Source organism: Saimiri boliviensis, chromosome 8 (assembly GCF_048565385.1).
Source record: "Saimiri boliviensis isolate mSaiBol1 chromosome 8, mSaiBol1.pri, whole genome shotgun sequence".
In the NCBI taxonomy this organism is placed as follows: Eukaryota; Metazoa; Chordata; class Mammalia; order Primates; family Cebidae; genus Saimiri; species Saimiri boliviensis.
In genome coordinates this window covers 71,333,429-71,355,570 of record NC_133456.1, presented here as the reverse complement: position 1 = coordinate 71,355,570, position 22,142 = coordinate 71,333,429, and the positions used below count along the sequence as shown (strand labels likewise).

General features: G+C 37.3%; 1 long non-coding RNA gene across 1 annotated transcript in view; it reads left to right on the top strand.

The window, feature by feature from the left end:
• Positions 1-22,142, top strand: part of LOC141585265 (uncharacterized) — a 133,515-nt gene that overhangs the window by 64,959 nt on the left and 46,414 nt on the right. Inside the window, exon 2 of the long non-coding RNA XR_012518662.1 lies at positions 20,195-20,270. This is a non-coding gene — a long non-coding RNA (uncharacterized LOC141585265). The remainder of the gene's footprint in view (positions 1-20,194; positions 20,271-22,142) is intronic.

Below are 22,142 nucleotides of genomic sequence, written 5' to 3'. Positions count from 1 at the left end.
ATAGATATTATAGACATTAACATTATAATAAGAAATCAGAATAGTATCAATAAATTCAATGAGTTGTATGTAAAAACAAATTTCCTTGAAAGACACAGTTTACCAAATGGACACAAGAAGAATTAGAAAATATCAGAAGTCCTATTAAAGGATTTGCGTTCATGATTTAAATTTTTTTCATATCAGAAAACCAGCAGACCTAGCTTCTTTCGACTGATAAATTCCTTCTATTTAAGAAAGAAATGGTATCAGTTTAAACAAACTTTCAAAATACGTGAGAAGACTTCTCAACATTTTTTTGATGAAAACATGAATCTGATACTGAAATTAGACAAAGACATTACAAGAAAAGACAATTTTAGTCAATATTTCTCATCTATGTTGCAACATAGATGAAACAATTTTTTTAAAATATAGTAATATAGCTAACATTGAATTTCCACATATAAAATTGATACTATATCATAATAAAGAAGAATTTATTTGAGAAATGCAAATTTAATTGAATATGCAAAAATAACCAATATAATTCATCATATTAACAGAATAAAATAGAAAATTTATATAATTATTTCAATAAATATTTATGAAAAGCATTTGACAAAATGTAACATTCACTCAGGCTAAAATCTCTTAGCAAACTAAGATAAGAACATGCTTTCTCAGCTTGATAAAGGGCACCTAGTAAAATCTAGAGCTAACATAATACTTCATGGGGAAAGAATGAATGCTTTCCTCCCAAGATTAAGAACAAGACAAACACATTTGCTTTCCTACTACTTACTGAAGGTTCTAGTCAGTGCAGCAGGCAAGAAAAAAAGATATAAAGCATATATTTTTGAAAGAAAGAAGTAAAAATTCAAGAATGGTATGGTCATATATGCAAAAATTCTAAGAAATCCACAAAAACTGCTAGAACCAATAAATAGGTTTAGCAAAGTCATGGATTAAAATTTAATATAAAAATATTAGCAACCAAATCATTAAAAATGAAAATTATAAAAACTATATTGTTTGTAATAGGTAAAAAACACAAAATATTTAGAGATCTCTTAAAAAATGTACACTGAAAACCATAAAACATTACTGAGGGAAATTAAAGAATATCTAACTAAAGAGATATACCATGTTTATGAATCAAGTGACTCAATTTTGTTAAATGTGTTAGTTCTCCCACATTGATGTACAGATTCAACAAAAGATCCCCCAAACTCAGCCATTTTTTAAAAAACTGACAAACTGAGTCTAAAACATATATGAATGTAGATATGCAGATATATTTTTATTACCTTGTTTTAAGACTTACTATAAAGTTAAAATAACCAAGAGAGTATAGTATTAGCACAAAGATAAACATGCAGATCAACTGAACAGAAAAAGAGATCATAGAAATAGATATACACATATGAAGTCAATAGATTTTTGACAGAAATGGTGAGATAATTCAATGAGAAAGGAAGTCTTTTCAACAGACTATGCTGTAACAACTGGATATTCTGTTGGAAAAAATAAATCTTGACTTCTACTTCACATTGTATATAAAAATTAACTCAAATCACAAGCCTGACATAAAACCTAAAACTAAAAAAAATCTAGAATAAAACATAGACAAAAATCTTCATGATATTGAGATAGGCACAGATTTCTTACGCAGGACGTAGAAAAACACTAATCATAAAATTAGTGTTTTATGATTCAAATCAAAGTCTTTAACAAAATGAAAGTCTTCTGGTTTTAGGTCACCATTGAGAAGAATCAAGCTACAAACTGGAAGGACATTTTATAAAACTTGCATTAAAAAGGCTCATAACCAGAATATAAAGAACTAAAAATAAAAAAGCAAACTTACAATTCAATAATAAAAAGGCAAATAACTCAATATAAAATAGGCAAAATATTTGAAAAGGCACTGTCAATGAAGATGTGTGCATGACCAATGAAAATATCTAACATAATTAATCATTAGAAAAATGCAAATTTATACCACAATGAAGACACACACCTGCTATAATGACTAAAATTTAAAAGCTGGCCAGGTGTGGTGGCTCACGCCTGTAGTCCCAGCAATTTGGGAGGCTGAGGCAGGCACTTGACTTGAGCCCAGCAGTTTGAGACCAGTCTAGTAATATGGCAAAACCCCATGTCTAAAAAAAAAAAAAAATTAAAATCTAAGAATACTTAACATTGGACAATACCTAACACTGGGATAAATGTAAAGCAACTGGAACTCTCTAATACTGCTGGTGAGTAATTTGTCCAATAAAATGCACAGAGAGAAAAGGAGATTTAAAAAAAGAAGGAAAGAAGACAGAGGAGGGAACTAGGGAGAGAGAAAGGAAAGAAATAAAAAAGGGACATGGCGGACAGATGAAAAATCTTTAATACATACACAGTAGAAATCCCAGAAGAAGAGAACAGTAGACAGAAGAGCAAGCAGAAGAGCAGGATTTGAAGAGTAAACACATGCAGTTTTTCCCCAAACTGAATAGGGATATGAGTCATTAGATTAAAACTTCCCTCTGAATATCAAGAAATATAATTAATGTAATCTACACCTGAACAAATTGTAGTAAAACTTTAGACTACGAAAGATAGAAGAGAAATGTCTTTAAAACAATAACATATTCAGAATAATGAAGAAAAATACAGTCAAATTATAATTTATTTTCAATTATACAAAATTCAGGAATGCGAGAAAAATGAAAACATTTTCAGACATAGTCCAAGAGAATTTACTACCCATGCATCCTTACTAAAAAATCTGGTAAAATGTGTATTTCCATAAAAAGAAAAGTGAATTCAGAGAGAAAGCTTGGGATACAAGGGAGAAAAATGAACATAGACATTGATTAAATTACATTTGGAAATTTAATAGCTTATAGCAAGTAAAAAATGAAACAAAGCAAAAACAACTCAAATGTGTAAAACTAAAACACTAGCGAATAAAATGTCAACAGGAGAATGGTATTTTATAATCAAGACAATAAATAACTGAGTGGGAAAAGTGAAAAGCATGTTTAATATATTTAGTAATGATTACAAAATTGTATATTTAAATGGGGAAGTAAAAAATCAAGAGTAAGCACTAAATCATTAGGAGCAGAAAAAAATATCACTTTAATAGAAAGCAGGATTGGAGGAAAAAATGGAAGCAAAAGTAAAGAATCATGAATAGAAAACACAAGATGAAATGGTAGAAATAAAACCAAATATATCAGTAATGATACTATATGTTAATGGATTAAACTTCAATATTAGGAGATAGGGAATATTAAAGTAGATTTCAAAAAATCCATTTACCTGTTCCTTAAGGGATACAATTAAATCAAAGTCTCACAAACCTGCTGAAAGTTAAACAGGCTGGGCACAGTGGTTCATGCCTGTAATTCCAGCACACTGAGATGTGAAGGCAGGAGGATTTCTTGAGCCCAGGAGCTCAAGACCAGCCTGGGCAACATAGTAAGAGGCTGTAACTGCCACAAATCCAAAAAATTAGCCAGGCTTGGTGGTGTATGCCTGTAGTCCCAGCTACTCAGGGGGCTGAGGTGGGAAGATTGCCTGAGCCTGGGAGGTTCAGGAGGCAGTGGGCCATGATCAGACCACTGTACTCCAGCCTGGGGAACAGGGTGAGACCTTGTATTAAAAAAAAAAAAAGTCCAGGTTTTAATTGAAAATCATTCATTATAACAACAAACTGGGGAGAACGCAAATTAAGTGAAAAATAACAATGAACAGGTGACAATACTGAGATGACAGGGATGTTAGAAGGATCTGAAAATAAATTTAAAGCAGCCATGAAAAATATCCTTCAGTAAGCAACCACAAACACACTTGAAGCAAATGAAAATATTAGAAAAGAAACGATTTCAGCAAAGACATGCAAGAATAAAGAGCCTAGGAGGTTTGCTGCACTCCAGCCTGGGCGACAGAGTGAGACCCTGTCCCGCACCAAAAAATGTTAAACAACATACATCCAAAAAACCAACCAAAAGAAAGCTAGTGTAGTGACATGAATATCAAAAGAAAAATAATTTAAGACAAAGGCATTTATTGAAATAGGGATAGCTAGAAATCCCCATTATCCCAGCAAAAAAGCTCCTTAAGCTCGTCAGCAACTTCAGCAAAGTCTCATTATACAAAATCAATGTGCAAAAATCACAAGCGTTTCTATACACCAACAATAGACAAGCAGAGAGCCAAATTATGAATGAACCCCCATTCACAATTGCTATGAAGAGAATAAAATACTCAGGAATACCGCTAACAAGGGAAATGAAGGACCTTTTCAAAGAGAACTACAAACCACTGCTTAAGGAAATAAGAGAGGACGCAAACAAATGGAAAACATTCCATGCTCATGGATAGAAAGAATCAATATCATGAAAATGGCCACACTGCCCAAAGAAATTCATAGATTCAGTGCTATTCCCATCAAACTACCATTGACATTCTTCATAGAACTAGAAAAAACAACTTTAAAATTCACATGGAACAAAAAAGAGGCCATATAGCCAAAACAATTCTAAGCAAAAAGAACAAAGCTGGAGGCATCATGCTACCCAACTTCAAACTATAGTACAGGGCTACAGTGAACAAAACAGCACAGTACTGGTACAAAAACAGGCACATAGACCAATGGAACAGACTAGTGATCTAAGAATTAAGACCACACATCTACAAACATCTGATCTTTGACAAACCTGACAAAAACAAGCAATGGGGAAATGATTCCCTATTTAATAAATTGTGTTGGGAAAACTGGCTAGCTATAAGCAGAAAATTGAAACTGGACCTTTCTTTATGCTTTATGCAAAAATTAACTCAAGATGGATTAGAGACTTAAATGTGAAACCCAAAATTATAAAAACTCTAGAAGAAAGTCTAGGCAATACCATTCAGGACATAGGCATGGGCAAAGATTTCATGATGAAATCACCAAAAGCAGTTGCAACAAAAGCAAAAATTGACAAATGGGGTTTAATTAAAGTAAAGAGCTTCTGCACAGCAAAAGAAACTATCATGAGTGAACAGGCAACCTACAGAATGGGAGAACATTTTTGCAATCTGTCCATCTGACAAAGGTCTAATATCCAGAATCTACAAGGAACTTAAATTTACAACAAAAAAACAAACAATCCTTTTAAAAAATGGAAAAGGGCATGCACAGACTTCTCAAAAGAAGACATTTATGCAGCCAGAAAACATATACTCAACATCACTGATTGTTAGAGAAATGCAAATCAAAACCACAATGAGATACCATCTCACACCAATCAGAATAAAAAGTCAAGAAACAACAGATGCTGGTGAGGCTGTGGAGAAAAGGAACAGTTTTACACTGATAGTGGGAATGTAAATTAGTTCAACCATTGTGGAAGACAGTGTGGCTATTCCTCAAAGACCTAGAACTAGAAATATCATTTGCCTCAGCAATCCCATTACTGGGCATATACCCAAAGGAATATAAATCATTCTATTTTAAAGATATATGCATGCATATGTTCATTGCAGCATGATTCATGATAGCAAAGCCATGGAATCAACCCAGTGCCCATCAATGATAGACTGGATGAAGACAATGTGGTACATATACACCATGGAATACTATGCAGCCACGAAAAGGAACAAGATCATGTCCTTTGCAGTGACATGGGTGGAACTGGAAGCCGTTATCCTCAGAAAACCAACATAGGAACATAATACCAAACATAGCATGTTCTTTCTTATAAGTGGAAACTGAACAGTGAGAACACATGGACACAGGGAGGGGAACAACACATACTGGGGCCTGTCAGGGGGATAGGGGGAGGGAGAGCATCATGATAAAGAGCTAACACACACAGGGCTTAACACCTAGGTGATGTATTGATAGGTGCAGTAAACCACCATGGCACACATTTACCTAACAAATCTGTACCTCCTGCACATGTTGCTGGAACTTAAAATAAATGTGTTAAAATATTAAAAAAAGAGGGAGGGGAATTGCAAAAGATAAATGGAACACTCTAGTAAGAGAAATATTTTAGCCATGAACTTGTATGTACTAAATTAAAAAGGAAATTTCATTCAGAGTGAGAGATTTACCATATCCTTGTCAGACACTGATGAATCAAGTGGGCCAAAACGCATTTTCAGACAATAGAATTAACACTTTATGTAATATACAGAAATAGGCTTCTGCACCTCACAAAGAGTACGTTATTTTCCAAGCACTTTCTCTATGATATCAATTTTTTCTACTTTTATTGTATCCTATGTAACCTAGATGGGAAATTTTATGTTTTATAAGTACATACTTTAAAAACAGACTAATCCAGGAAAAATGAATCAAGAAAATGAAAAGATAAAGGTACAAAGTTAAATAATACTAAGGACAAAAGTTGAGATATTTATTATAGAGCTAAAAAAACCTGACTAATAGGAACTTTAAGTCAATAACTTTGAAATCTTAAAGCGAACAGTCATTTTGGAAAATTTAAATGATCAGAATTGACTTAATAAATGGAAAATTAAGTAACTCTTGATATTAAATAATCTTCAATCCTTAGTCTTCTCACATACTGCTAATCTAAAATTCACCAGGACTTGATAAATTTCCTAAATGCAAACTTTATTAAACATTCAAATAGAATATTGGATTAGTTATTCATTACATTATAGAGAATCCTGTGTCATGATTGGTAGATCTCACACACACACACACACACACACACACACACACACCATCATCATCATCATCATCCATTGGTGGTGAAAAAGGAGCTCCTACACCAGCAACACCAATTTCCCAGGCCTCCTGGATTTTGTAGTGCATTCATGTTTTATTTCCCATTTCTTTGCCAAATCTTCTCTAAAATCCTCTAAAACATGTTCAGTCTTAATGACTATTAGTTGTATAAACTGTTACCACTGAGGAGCTAGGAGAAGGATCTTTTACCAAATAAATATTAAACCTCAATTTAGAGGAGAATATTTTTGCCTAGGACCTCCTAGGGATCCCAGTAGTCAGTGTCATTTTCTTCAATGTGAGAATAATCTAGTTAACCAAAAATAAATAAAATGAAATAAAATAAATCAGAGATTTAAAAAGTGAATCCTGCATTCATTTATTATGTATTCTTTCTAATCATTAATGAAAAATGATTTGCAGGCTAATTTGCAGAACTAAGTCTTAGATTTTGAAGAACTTAGAAATATGTAGCAAAATGCATTTCAGAGTCAACATGCCATCTCTACTTTCTCCAGTTCCAAGTCTATGTTGGATGGGAAAAATTACTCTGGTAACATGAAATAAGTATGTGTCTCCTAGACGCTTCACCTTACTTTGGCTACTTTGTTACAGTGAAGTAGGATCATGGTGGTTTGGAATCCTAGTAAAATGGCATAAAGAAAAACCACCATGAATATAGTAGAGTTCTTAGATGCTATTTAAAAGAAGGGATAAACCCTCCTTCCCACATTTTCCTTGTTGTAATATTGATAAGCTCCTGATTTCTAGTTCAACGTAAATGGGAAATGTGGAGTTGGAAAGCGTAACATCAGCAATTTCTGAAGGTATACTTTTGATAGTGTTTAGTCTGAATTAAAAGCAAAGGGTGTAGATTGAACCATTCAAAAGGAACTGGAAATTGCATACTTCAAGCACACCTTTGAATGGTCTACTTCTGTCATTACTGTATTAACAAAAGGCTGTAGGGATGCTGGCAGTCATATCTACCTACTATCTGGGGAAGAAAATCTAAAATGAAAAGATCCAACAAAAGACAAGAAGACGGAAGGAGATTGTTGTGAAGGAAATGTCCTGGATTTCTTTTTTTTTAATCTGTTACCCAGGAGCCCAGAACCTATTTTACGCACAATCTTTCTTGAATATAGTGCTGCTAATAACCCTAATTGCAAGTCAGGTAAGACATGTAAATATTAGTACATCTTTTTTTTTTTTTTTACATCATGTACAATCAGGCAATTGAAAATAAAATTCTGTGACTTGATAAAACAAATAAAGCATATACTTTTGGTGATGGCTGTGCATTATGAAGGTAGAAATAAAATGAACAGGTCGCCTAAAGTAGAATAGATGAAAGAACACTTTAGAGTTCATAAGAAGTTTTCCTTGCAAAAAGATCAAACAATAGTTGAAAGTATATTTAAAAGCTGCATTGTGGTAGAGCCTCTATTCTAAAATTCTTTAGCTATTCCATTTGAAAACACACAATAGCTGGTAGGTTAGCACCAAATATGGAAATGTGGAAATGACTGTGGTCTCAGTAGGGTTAAAAGGAAAAATGAGAATTTGTTGTAAAAACACATCAGTAACTGTATCTGCACCTCTGCTTCACTGGCCTTGATAATACAGATTGTTTTTCTTTACCATCACAGCCAAATCCACCCTCTGGAACAAAGAACCCCTAAGGTTTGGCTAGGTGTGTCTGGCAGTTTTCTTTGAAGATATTATGTTGCATTGTAATGAGGTCTTAGCTGAACTGATCTAAGTCACTCTCAGATCATCCTGGACATCTTTTAAAAAATAGATTTCCCTTTTTAACAATAGGAGCATAAAACAACCACCAAGATAACAAACATATGAAGTCGTCTCATTTTGAAGATTTTAGTGACTAGTTTAATTTTTCCAAACATCTACTTACCTTTTTGTTTCTTTTTGAGACAGTTTTGCTCTTGTTGCCCAGGCTGGAGTTGCAATGGCGCGATCTCGGCTCACCGCAACCTATGCCTCCTGGGTTCAAGCGATTCTCCTGCCTCAGCCTCCTGAGTAGGTGGGATTACAGGTGTGTGCCACCACACCTGGATAATTTTGTAAATTTAGTAGAGACAGGGTTTCACCATGTTTGGCTGATCTTGAACTCTGGACCTCAGGGGATCCATCTGCCTCAGCCTCCCAAAGTGCTGGGGTTACAGGCGTGAGCCACTGTGTCTGGCCTCTTCTTTTTGCCTCAAAGCACAAGGAAGGACAATCAACCAACTTAGACTTGTTCAAATTAAGCCAAGCTGTTGTTTCTCTCAGCAGCTTAGTATGGATTTAAAATGACATGACGTGAATGTACGTATTGGAGAAATTACACTGGAGTATATGACATGCTCAAGAGGCTTCTAGGTTTATAACTGAGAAGATAGCCAGGCTTGAAATATTCTCTGTTTCACTCTCCACTGTCTGATCATGTGTGCAGCATCGGGGGTGAGAAATTAACCTAGGCTTCTCCACTGAACGCATCTTCATATTTACATTGATCAAAAATATTAATTTATTTCTTATGAGTTCCTCGATAATAAAGACTATATTTATCTTCTAATGATGGGTATTTTCAATGAGTTTTGAAAAAAATAAGCTAGATACTGACATCTTGCTATGCCACAAGAGGTCAAAGGCACTTCTTCTTCTTGTACTTCCTTGCCTGTTCTCTGTTGAATTTGCTCTTCAGCAGCAGAGGAAACGGGACCACAACTTAATGCCATGAATCCAGTTTCTTCCCTGTCAACACTCCACTTGTTTAGCATTTTTATTTGTCGGAAATGATAAGAAACCCAAGACTTAAAAAAAAGATTTCAGTAGCAGTATCTTCTTCATAATTTAGATTCTGGGTTCTTTGAAGAGGTAGAACTCATCTGAAACACATGCTTTGTGATAGACATGTCACCTTGCTAAGTTGTATTCTAAGAAAACCTACACCCGTTTTAAGTGGCTGTCCCTTCTCTGACGGATCCGAGGGTTGCTACACTAGCAATGCGGAAGTGACATGAAAGAGCTTTCCAGGACTGCTGCCATGGCACGTGTGCAGCGCCAATTTCTAGGCGGTTTTATTCTAGGCAATTCTAAAGGGCAATTTTAAAGGAATCCAGTGAAAATAAGGACAGGAAACAAAATAACTTCAAAATGAAAACAGCCATTTATTGAGTATGTGCTCTGTGCCAGACACTTCATAATACATTTTTCATTTAACCCTAACAATGGCCTTGTCAAGTATATATTACTACCTTATTTCATACCTTCCAGAACCAGAGTTGCAGAGAGGTTGAGTGACATACTAAACAGAAAAGCTGGGATTCAAACCAGGTAAACTTGACTCTAGAGCCCATATTTGTTCTGTGCCCACAGCCCTTATTACCAGGGAAGCAGTGACACATTTTGTTTTTATTGGTGGGAGTCATGCAAGCTGGCCCATTCTCTGTCATTGAACCCTGCTTTTGCCAAACAAGTCAGTGAAGGTAAGAATGATATTTTGAGCAGGTCAGTAGAATTATGGAAAAGTGATCACTGCATCAGCGTCTCCAAAATAATCACATTATCGCTAGAGCGTAAATATACCGTGTTTACTGTTCATAGACTTTCATCTAGTTTAAAACTTATACTTGTGAGGGAAGACCACCTATCATCTTAGAACTCTCATGTCATGCGGTGATTATCTCTGGCCTATCATGAATAAAAACATTTCTATTCTTCTCTGGTGGGAAGAATAGGATCTGTGGACTCACCTACTGATGTTTTGGAGATATTTTTCAAGAAGGAGATTGGAGGAAAGTGAGGGAAGAAGAGAGAAGCCTCACAGAAATGTTCTTGAGTGCTCACACATTTTTCTTAATATTGAGATGCAGATGTTGAGCAGGAGCTGATGCCTCAAAGATTCAGGTTTAGACAAAAGTAGAGAAAGGATTAAGGAGGTCGATGGGAGAGGCAAGGACACGTGGTGAGATGATGGTGAGGAATTTGTTGTTGCATTGTAATTATCTCCTAGATTTGTGTCTCTGCCACTACTGTGATTTATTGAGAATGAACCATAAGATCTGATGTGATGCAGAGGATATTTAGAAAGCAACTCTTAATATATTGCATTTTATTTCTTTCATTAAACCTTAATTATCTACGATGTCTGAGACGTTGTGCTGGGCACTTACAATAAAGCATCCTTCACTTACTGGATGTGGGTTAAAGGAGGGTATGTATTCTTATCCCGTTTGTCAGAAACAGTGCCATGGCAGGGGTGGGGGTGGTCAGCGGGTGTAAAAGGCCAACTATGTAGTTACCATTCATATTATTGGTGGTCCTGAGAGCATAAATATCATATAATAAAGTGTAAATATAGTTAATTTTAAAACGTAGAAAACAAATTATCCTTTTTCTTTCCTTTCAGAGACTTAGAACAGTTAAAAAACTGTTGAGAATACTAACAGGACCAGTAACTGAAGCACTACTTTTAATAGATATGTAAGTTAGCTCCTCACGTGCAAGTCAGATGAAAAAGTTTATGGAAAGCGGGCAATAAACTTAATAAGGTGTTATATAATATGGAGAATAAATATTAGTACAGTACATGAACCTCAATGACAGCAACGAATTATAAAGCTTAGCATGCAATTAAAAATCACTAATGGAACACCGTACAGAGGGAATGTGCTCATTCTTAGATCAGTCAAAGAGCAGCTATCTGGCGTCAGAACCACCACTTGAACTAATGACACCCTCTTAAACTTATTTTTAAATACCGTCTGTCATGCAATAGCTGTACTTTATGAGTGTCTTCAGTTCTGTTTTAACATATGTCATACCTGCTAGCAAAATATATCTTCAAGGTGGAATGGCTGTTGTGGCCAAGAGACAATCTTCTATGCTCAAGCGAATTTTGCTGATGTCAAACTTACGGACAGATAACAATAATGGTGTATCTCTCAGTGACTGGCATGTCTACCGTGTCTTCAGGTTTAAAATATAGGAACCAGAGAGCTGCCTGAAATGTATCAGCTAATCAATCCTGCTGTCATGAAAACTACTTTGCCTTGATTTTTAAAATTAAATTGTGCTTTTTGGCTCCTTGCTTCCGTGTCTGTGATTCTGTCTGTCAAGATCATTGGCCTCATCTTCGTGTGTACAAATCTCACTCGTCTGTCAAGGCACAGATTAAATGCCATCTTCTCCATGAAACTCTCCCTCAGAGAGTTTTCACACTTGGAAATAATCTTTTTTTTTTTTTTTTTTTTTTAAACATCCATAGCATTGATTTGCATTTCATTAGCTCTTTTTACTATCCACATAATGGTAGTATATGATTGTTATACATTTAGCATAATTTTATAACTATATTTCTATAAAATATATAGTTGCTTTTCTGTGTACTTTGTCACTATTTGGACTAAGAGAGGGGAAGAAGTATCTCAGAATTCGGTATAGAAGCAAAGGGTTGCCAGCTTTGGCTTACAAGATAGCTGTGGATATTTACTGGAAACTTAGCATTTAGGTGGAGCATATTGACAGGTGATGGAATGGCTTTGTAGTCTTTGATGGCTTCCAATCCAGGCCTACATTTGAATGAGAAGAAAGACATGTGTTAGACCTGTCACCTCCCTAAATTGTGGGCTTTGTTTTTTTGGAGACGGAGTCTCACTCTGTCACCCAGGCTGGAGTGCAGTGGCTCAATCTCAGCTCACTGCAACCTCTGCTTCGTGAGTTCAAGAGATTCTTCTGTCTCAGCCTCCTGAACAGCTGGGACTACAGGTGCGCACCACTATGTCTGGCTAATTTTTGTATTTTTAGTAGAGATGGGGTTTCACCATATTGGCCAGGCTGGTCTCGAACTCCTAACCTCGTGATCCGCCTGCCTCGGCCTCCCAAAGTGCTGGGATTACAGGCGTGAGCCTCTGCACCCGGCCCCTACGTTGTGCTCTAAGAAAACCTTCACCCGTTTTAATTGGCTTTCCCTTCTTCAACTGATTGGAGGGTTGCTACACCACCAATGGTGAAGTCACGTGGCAAGAAACATCCTATATTCAAGAGGAAAAAGCTCACAGAGCTCATGGTAAAAAGTGGAAGAGAAAATTGAATATTGGAATTGGCTCCGATCTGCTCACCCTTAGAAAGAGGGAGGTTTTTGTTTCTGTGGTCATGGAGGTGGGCCACGCAGCCCTTCCCTCCAGACACAGCCTGCTCAAGAGTGCAACCATCAGCCAAATGCTGTACCTTTGGAATCCACCACAGCCTTCAGCTTTGAGCCTGTGCTCTTTAGAGCTGCTCCTGGTGAGTAACTGGGCCCAGGTGGGGTTCTTTGAGATGGGCTGCTTCTGCCCAGGGAGGGATGCCTCTAAAAGGCAGTCTTTGTTCTGGGGCTTTCCTTGGCCTGGCTGGACTTTCTCCAACTACACTGCTGTTTGAATCTCTCCTACTCAAACCTCCTTCCTTCCTGCTTTCTTTTCATAGGTGCTAGGTCAGCATTGTGATATAAAGTATTTTCCTTCCTGTAATTGCTGCTATATTGACCAACCGTTACGGCATATTTGGACCCAAGTACCCACACTCATGAATTCATTCATTTATTTGACTTATTTTAAAATATTTCTGAGCACTTTCTATGTTCAAAGCACTTCAGTGCTAGACATTAGCGATACAGGAATAAACAAAGCAGATAAAATGGATGTTTTGAATAGAACATACATGATAACAGCACTAACTAAATTATTATTCTTTTACATGTATCCAGCATTCCACGAGGTTGTGTAGCTCATGACTATTTTCCAGTTCTTAGCAAACTGGTGTCTCAAAAACTCTTTTCACGTCCTTATCCTTGACTTTTCATCCATCTTTCCTCTGTCAGAATAATTTATAATATATGTGTATAATGAAAGAAAACACGGATGGAAGTAGATCTGGAGACTGTGACTTACGGAGTAGCGTATCTCAGGCAAAGCATATCTCATAACTTGGGCAGAATGGAGGAATGCTGATACGTTATCAACACAGGATAGTGGGAACGAAGCGGGAATTGGGCCTCTAAAAATCTATGGTTGGCTGTGGATTGGACTTGGGGTTAGAGGGATTGATTTTTTTCAAATCTCAGGGAATTTTGTATGTGGAATAAATATTCAGTATACCATCTGTATCTTGTTTAATGCCTAGTTTTGAATTGATTTTAAAAGTATTTAAGAAATAAAATCATTACTATTCCTCCAAGTTAGAAGTTGAAAAAAATATAGCCAAAAGACCAAATCTAGCCTCCTGCCTATTTTTGTAAATAAAGTTTTATCAGAACACACCATGCCCATTCATTTAGGTATTATCGATGGTTTCCTTCACGCTACAACAGTAGAGTAATTGTGACAGAGATAGTCTGGCCTGCAAGTCTAAAATATTTACTATTTGGCCCTTTTTAGACTAAGTTTGCTGACTTCTGTTCTAAATATTTTCACACTGCTGACCCAGCTATTATGAAAATACTTATGGCTTTGTCAAAATAAGTGTACTGAACCATAAAAATTAATTACATACTTAATCCCATTCTTTGATTTTAATTAAATCTACAAAATTTAATATATATTACTCCCTTAAATATTTTAAACGTGTCTCCAAAGAAACCAAACATGAAAAATATCATGATTACAAAATATCAGAGTGATTACAAAACTTGTAAAAACTTACACTAAAAGTGTTTACGAAAGTTCTAATACCATGGAATGGATTTGCATTTGTTTCTCCATTATATCTCTCTTTATTCTTTTTTTTTTTTTTTAATTGAGATTGAGTCTCACTCTGTCGCCAGAGTAGAGTGCAGTGGCCTGATCTCAGCTCACTGCAATCTCTGCCTCCTGGGTTCAAGTGATCCTCCTGTCTCGTCCTACGGAGTAGCTGGGACTAGAGGCGTACACCACCACACCCAGCTAATTTTTATATTTTTAGTAGAGATGGGGTTTCACCATGTTGGCCAGGATGATCTCAATCTCTTGACCTCGTGATCCATCCACCTTGGCTTCTCAAAGTGCTGGGATTACAGGCTTGAGCCACCGTGCTGGCCTATTCTTTTTTTTTTTTTTTTTTTAATTTTAATTTTATACCTTTCTCAACACTGCCTTCCCGGTTACTGTAACTAAGAAGATACTATTTCTAGGGTTGCAGTAATCATCCTAGTTGTAGTAATGTTACCAGAAATAAAGAAAAAAAAATTGAGACTAGTTTAGGCTGCAGGATTCAAATTGATTCTTACAGTGAGACAGTAATTAACCGCATGGCCCAATTTAAATGAAACTCAAGTCTATGATCATTAGGATGAAATCTTTTTTTATGGTGGTTTTTACTTGGTGGTTAATAATAGAAAATTTAAAATTCTTTACTTTCTACTTTTCTTGGAATTTGGAGTCTTCCCTGTTTATAATTCGGTATTGTGCTACCATTGTGATATGTTTATCTAGTTTTAGCACTACTGGAATCAAATTATATATCAAGTAAGTATTGGATTTTAGTAAGTAGTCACCCAGAGGTTTTCTCCACAGACAACATGGGATCAAATTTGCTCAGTTAATTCTCTTCTTTGGGATTTTGTTTTAATTATTCATTGTGTAACACACTGTGAGCGCCTCTTTTGAATTTCTGTTGTGTGTGATCTCTGGGACTGACCAACTGATAGTCTTTTTCCTGCGTGGCTGTTATCTGTGGCTTCTGGTGTTAAGTAGCCCCGTCCTGTTGGTGGTACTGTGAGCTTTTCTGGATCTATTTGACTTATTCATGGCTTCCTGTGTTCACTCTTTCCTGTACACATAGATAAAAACAAGTACATAGCTATGATTTAAAAGCACACATATATGTATGGAAATAATTAAAAGTTCATGTACATCAACATTTCACTGTTAACAAAATGCCGTCTTTATATTACAATGACTTTTATACACCTTTGAAGTAAACATTTCTCTTTTCAGGGCCATAATGAATTCTACCTTTCACAGATTTGACTTCTCATTAGTCATAATCACCATGATATTTTTGTCTGCTTTGGATGTTTGAATTATCCTAGCTATGAGTAGTAGCTCTTTAGCTGGATTTGTTGTCTTTTTAGCACATCCCCTGTCATCCTAGAAAAAATGCTGATCGATAACTACAAGACATACCCTTGCCGTCCTCATTTTTCCTGCCCTAAAACATGAAGCCAGGTGCTTTTCATGAAGTCCTGGTTCCGTTGAGTGTGATTTGAAAGCAGAACCCGTGCCTTACGAGTGCTCCTGACGGCGCGTCACGCGTGCAAGTGCTGCTGTTGTGGCAGGAACGGGAAAAACTTTAAGAGTCTGAGCCTCTGGCACATTTTTTTCCAATTAAAAATTTTAATCATAGTTTTCATGCTGCATGGACATTATAAATAAAATTGCGCCAGTAGATTTTGTAAACCATGGATTGTTTCTGTCCAGCGCCAATATTTTCTGAGATTAGCTATGAAGGAATCTGTAGTGTTGGTCTGCCCAGCAGCCCGTCCTCCTTTCTCTGTAAGTAGTACTTCAATTTTTTATTCTGGGACTTCTCATCCCTCCCCCCATGCTTTTCTAACGGGGTGGTCATGTGTGCTATCCCCAGCCTCCTAGACACATGTCTGAAGTGAGACTGTCCTCCCTGCTCAGAATTTTCAACACTCACTGATTGGACATTGACACAGAGCGCTGATAGGAGTCTTTCCAATGGCTGTTCCCTAAAGACTAAAAGAGATAGTCTTTTAATACCCATTTCCTAATTTCCTGGAGTATCTCTGATCTTATTCTTCCCAAAGCCTGAGTGTTCACTTTTTTCTTTAGATTTTGTAACTTTTTAATCATTAATGATTATTATGCTCATTATTACTTTGCTTAAGTTAACTGAGGTCCATTTCTGTGACCTCCCACCAACGAATTCTAACTGAGACACTCATTTTAGTGGATGGGTATATGGGTGTCCATAGCTTATACTGTAACTATGGCAAATTATTTTGAAAATTATTTGCATCATCAGTTCATTGAACAAAGATTTAAGTCAATGACAAAGTGTGTGGGAAAAATGCGGGTTGTTTTTATGCACCAAACATGTTCTTTTTTTTCTTGAAGCTCACTTTGCTTTTCTACGTGTTTTATTTATTTTTATATGAAAATGATAGATTGCTCATAATTTGTCATTTTCACAAAGAGAAAGCATAAGGCCACCTTGGAGGGAAAAGCCTACGTAACTTCACCGCCCTAGCCCGGAGTTTATCTGAGGTTGCGTATCCTGTATTTATAACATCATTACTCAGCCTCTGTCTTCATGGGGGAAAAGGCCAGAGGTACTTTTGGGTTGTTTTTCTTTGATGTTTTGGGATGGTTATTGACAATGGCTTTGGGCCATCGAGTGTTTGAACTTGTATAAGTTGAACTATATGACTCCTACCAGCAAGGGGCTGTGTTTTTCCCATTTGTGAAGTGCTATTTTTATTTCCTCTGTTCTGTAGACAATATTAACTGACCTTGAATTTTGCTGGGCTAAAGTGCTAGGTAAACAATAAATAATCATTGTGACTCCATGAGATCACTGTCTAGGTTGGGTACCTTCTGCATTCTTCAACACTCCATTGTTGGTTCAGGTTTTTTTTTTTAGACAGAGTCTCACTCTGTTGCCTAGGCTCTGGAGTGCAGTGGTATGATCTCGGCTCATTGCCACCTCCAACTCCTGGGTTCAAGCTATTCTCTTGCCTCAACTTCTTGAGTGGCTGGGATTACAGGTGTGTGCCACCACACCCTGCTAATTTTTGTAGTTTGAGTAGAGGCAGGGTTTCACCATGTTGGCCAGGCTGGTCTCGAACCACTAACCTCAAGTGATCTGCCTGCCTTGGCTTCCCAAAGAGCTGAGATTACAGGTGTGAGTCACCACACCTGGTCAGTTTTTGGTTTTTAAATTGCCTGACTTAATCTTTAGATTTTAATATGATTCCAAAGCACAACTACAATAGCAGCTACCATTTATTCAGTATGGTGCCAGGGACTACAGTGGGTGCTTTGTAAAAAGTGTGCTTATGTTCACCCAAATCTTGGGTTGATAGTGATATGGTAACAAGAGAACTGGAATTTGAAGTTCTGTGATCTCATGAAGATTTTATCAAAAATTCCCGTGCCCTACATTTTAGTAGTTATTGAAATGAAGTATGCCCTGGTCCTGCAAATTTGTACAGAGTTTCACAGTATGTCTATGCTTCTCTAGTGGGTGCATACTTGCTGAAAGCCAATACTGCAGGTGAATCCTATTTATACAGGAACCCAGTTCTTAAAGTGTTTGTGTTGCCTAAAACTTTTTAGGAGTGCATTGATACTGTCACAGCTCACTGCAGCCTTGACCTTCCAGACATAAGTGATCCTTCCACCTCAGTCTCCCAAGTAGCTGGGACCACAGGTGCATGCCACCAACCTGGGTAATTTTTGCATTTCTTTTTGGAGAGAGTCTCACCATGTTGCCTGTGCTTGTCTTGAAGTCCTGGGCTCAAGTGATCCTCCCACTGCGGCTCCCCAAAGTGCTAGGATTACAGGTGTAGGCTACTGCACCCAACTGGCCTGCCATTTCTGACTCCACCATTGTCTCCCAAATATTTTCCTTTTCATTATTTATGAGTTAGATAGGAGAGAAGCAACAAAATAAACAAAGGCTGGGAATTGTAGTGCTAAGAACTAGATGCACACTAAAAAAACTCTGCTTAGTCTTCTTGCATTTCATCATAGTCATAAAATATTGGAATTGGAAAGTGTCACTTTCTTGAACCCTCTGTTTACTTAATGCCTTTGATCTCCTGGCTCGTTAAGTAGTGATTCAAATTCTAAACCATGAGTTACCTTACTTGATCTAGAACTCTTTCCACCACTTAACCATGGCTGGCCTTGATGAGGGCCTGGAGAAGATTCACTCAAACACATGCCACACCGAACACGATGTAAATAAGCACTTGGCTATTTCTGCCGGCGAGTGATCATAACCTCTTCTCCACAGAGCCGTCTACTTGGCAAAACAAATAAGAGCCTTGATAAATAGTGGGATATAAACAAGACATATGCCTATGTAGCCCTTGTTTCAATCATTTTATCATTTTTACCTGCTTATTCTTTACTTTTTACGATCTTACTGTTTTCCTTTACTATTTACTTGCTTGTTCTTTTTACCCCGTCCAGCATCCAGTACCTTCTCCGTCAGAAATCCGACTGTCACCCTTGATTTCTCCCTCTTTTTTATTTCCTTTTGTCAATTAGCCAGTTTTGTCACAATCTCATTTGAATACGACAGTATTTCTCTCTTCCTACTGCTACCACCACAGTTCAGTGCAGCATCATCTCCTGACCTCAGTGATGGGATTGCTGAGAGGAAATAGCTCATGCTACTTATGCATAACTGGACCTCTTGGAGCCAAGGGCTTTTGAGGATGACTTGGGCCCTAGAGGGTATAGAGCAGAGTGAAACTGGCTGTTAATGGTTGCCACAGAATGGGTGAGAGACTCTCTATTAGAGAAGAGTACAGATTGGCACAGTTTGTTTTAGTGCCGGACTAAAGTCCTCACTGGAACTCTTTGAACCAAGGATAAGAGATTAAATCATTCAGCAGAATAGGCATAACAGAATAGAGCTTCATGCTTTAGAGGCTGGGTAAAGGTATCAAGAGATCTGTGGGAGGTCAGCAATAGATGAGAAAAGACCAGAATAACACTGGAGAAGTAAGATGGTTACTTTCTTAACAGCAGGTTCTAAATAGGACATGTTTGTTGTGTATAGACTGTAGAATTGTTTATGTGGTATCAAGGTCTTTCCAGGTTGAGAGTGGACTCAAAGTGGCTAGGCTGGTATAGACACTCAGGAGCCAAGGGCTTGACGCCTGAGTATCAGTTCTATGAGTTCAGTAAGCTCTTTACTATACCTTTTCCCTACCTAGAGATTTAAAAGTGGCCTTGTTATGCCCTAACAGGTTGGGTCATGCTTAATTTGGACTTTCCAAAAGCAGAATAAAAAATTAGTAACAAAGGTACAGATAGCTAGATGAGGTGAAATTTTTAAAAAGATGGAAGATGGCAGCTTTCTATGAGAAAGACTTTGTTAGCAAAGAGATCAGCCGCTACAAATGAAACTAAATGTTAGATGGCATCCACAAGGCTGAGGCTGAGGCTGAAGGGTTTTGCTAAATCACCCTGGGATTATATTTACTGAAAGTACCAATTCATTGTACACTAGAGAGGGTCTTGCAGGACAAGCGTAGACAGTGGATTCCCTATCAAATAGCACACTTAGCCTGGGAGAGAATGGGTCTGAGTCTCTCACAGCCAAGATGAAACAGTGTTTCATTGAAAACGTTCTCACTCTAAACTCATGGGGATCCTGATTTCTAAATTGGTTTCAATTAAATATATTTTTTTCCTTCTAAGAAAACAACATACACCTTTAATCTATTCTAACTATTGGCAGATCTGTGATGCTATGGCACTCCCCACCTTCCCAGTGGCTGCAATTACACACATCAAGTTTCAGAATGAACGACAAGGTAAGATTCTGAGGTAAAAGGCTACCACTTATGGTCCCCATTTTGCTCTCATGTGTCACAGCCTTTTATTGTTAGGAGTTATTTAGAGAAACAGTCACCGGCTAACAAAACCATCTGTTAGTTAACAACAGCAAAATATGAGGCTATTTCAAAATGGCATGGGGCATTTCAAGTTAAGGGAGAAGGGTGCCAACTATTTTTTCCCTTTCGTCTTTCCTTGTTAGAGAAGAATGCATTTGTTATCAAAGCCAGTTTGGCTAATGTGCCTTCACCTCATACGTATCTAGAAATCAAAGCTGCCTGGAGAGTTATTTGAGGGTATGTTCTCCCTTTGGAGCCCATCTTGCTCCAGCCACGCTAATAAGAATTTCATGTGTGCATGAAGAAAACAATATAGCCTTTATGCAATTCGACCAACATGTCCTACGCAGAACACGGTCGATGTTGGGAAAGCAAAAACGGTCTCTCTAGACAGACTTGGTAAAATTCTTCACCTTTGTGCTTTCTTTGTACCACTCCATTACTTTCCCAGCCAGGGGAGCGGGCTGGTAGATGAAGAATCTCTGTACATCTTTTCCCTCAGCCAGATAGTTTCCCAAATCAGCTAAATATAACTCCATTTATTGTCATGCTAAAATGTTCTATTTAGCTGTGTTTAACTGGATATCATGGTTCCATGGGCTGACCTTTCGCTCCTGGGAAGTCGTTTTAAATTCAATCCCTAGCAAAGGAAAATCCTTCCAATTCGTTGGCTGTGAAAGGTCACAAGTGAGATGTGTTTTGATGGTATCTGCCTATGGCTTAATTCTCAGTAAACCTGAGCACTCACTGGGCCTCAATTGTCCTTTGTCTTGGGAATCTGAGTTCTAAGAAGCCTGGGGGAGCTGAGTAGGACACAGGGGCTGAGTTGCTGGCATCAGGAAGGGTGCACAAAGGTACCGGCTGAGAGGGGAGGTTTATGGTGCTAAGTTAGGTCAACGCTGCCTTCTTTCCGAGCTGATCGGGGATGCAGACAAAATATATAGTTTCTCTTCTTGTTTCATTTGATCTCTTTAAGAGGGACATTTCCCACTTTCTGGGAGGCAAAGAGGGCTTAGGTGAGGTAGGGAAGGAACTAGAAGTGTGTGAACCAGTCAAGAGGAAATTGGAGTATCTGAACATTTAGCCATTTCAGGGTCCAGAGTTTCGAGTTTGATTATTTTCCTTTCAGGAGCTCTTTCTCTTTCTCTTCATGGTACAATTCTAGGCTTTCCTCGCCATCATCATGATGCCAGTTTTTTACTGAATTAAAATACCTTCAAAAATCTTAACCAAGAATTTCCCACTTAAAAAAAACACAAACAAACTCATGTTTACCAAGCAAAGGTAGGAGTTTTGTCAGACATGGGAATGAGCACAGACTTTGTGACAAAGACACCAAAAGCAATCACAGCGAAAGCAAAAATTGACAAGTGGGATCTAATCAAACTCTAGAGCCTCTTCACAGCAAAAGAAGTATCAACAGCGTAAACTGACAACCTACAGAATAGGAGAAAATATTGGCACATTTTGCATCTGACAAAGATCTAACATCCAGAATCTATAAGGAACTTAAATGGATTTACAAAAGAATAGCAAACAACCCCATTAAAAGGTGGGCAAAGGACATGAACAGACATTTCTCAAAAGAAGACATACATGCATCCAATAAGCAGATGAAAAAAAGCTCAATGTCACTGATCATTAGAGAAATGCAAATCAAAATCACCATGAGATACCATCTCACACCAGTCAGAATGGCTATTATTTTTTATTATTTTTTTTTTATTGCATTTTAGGTTTTGGGGTACATGTGATGAACATGCAAGATTGTTGCATAGGTACACACATGGC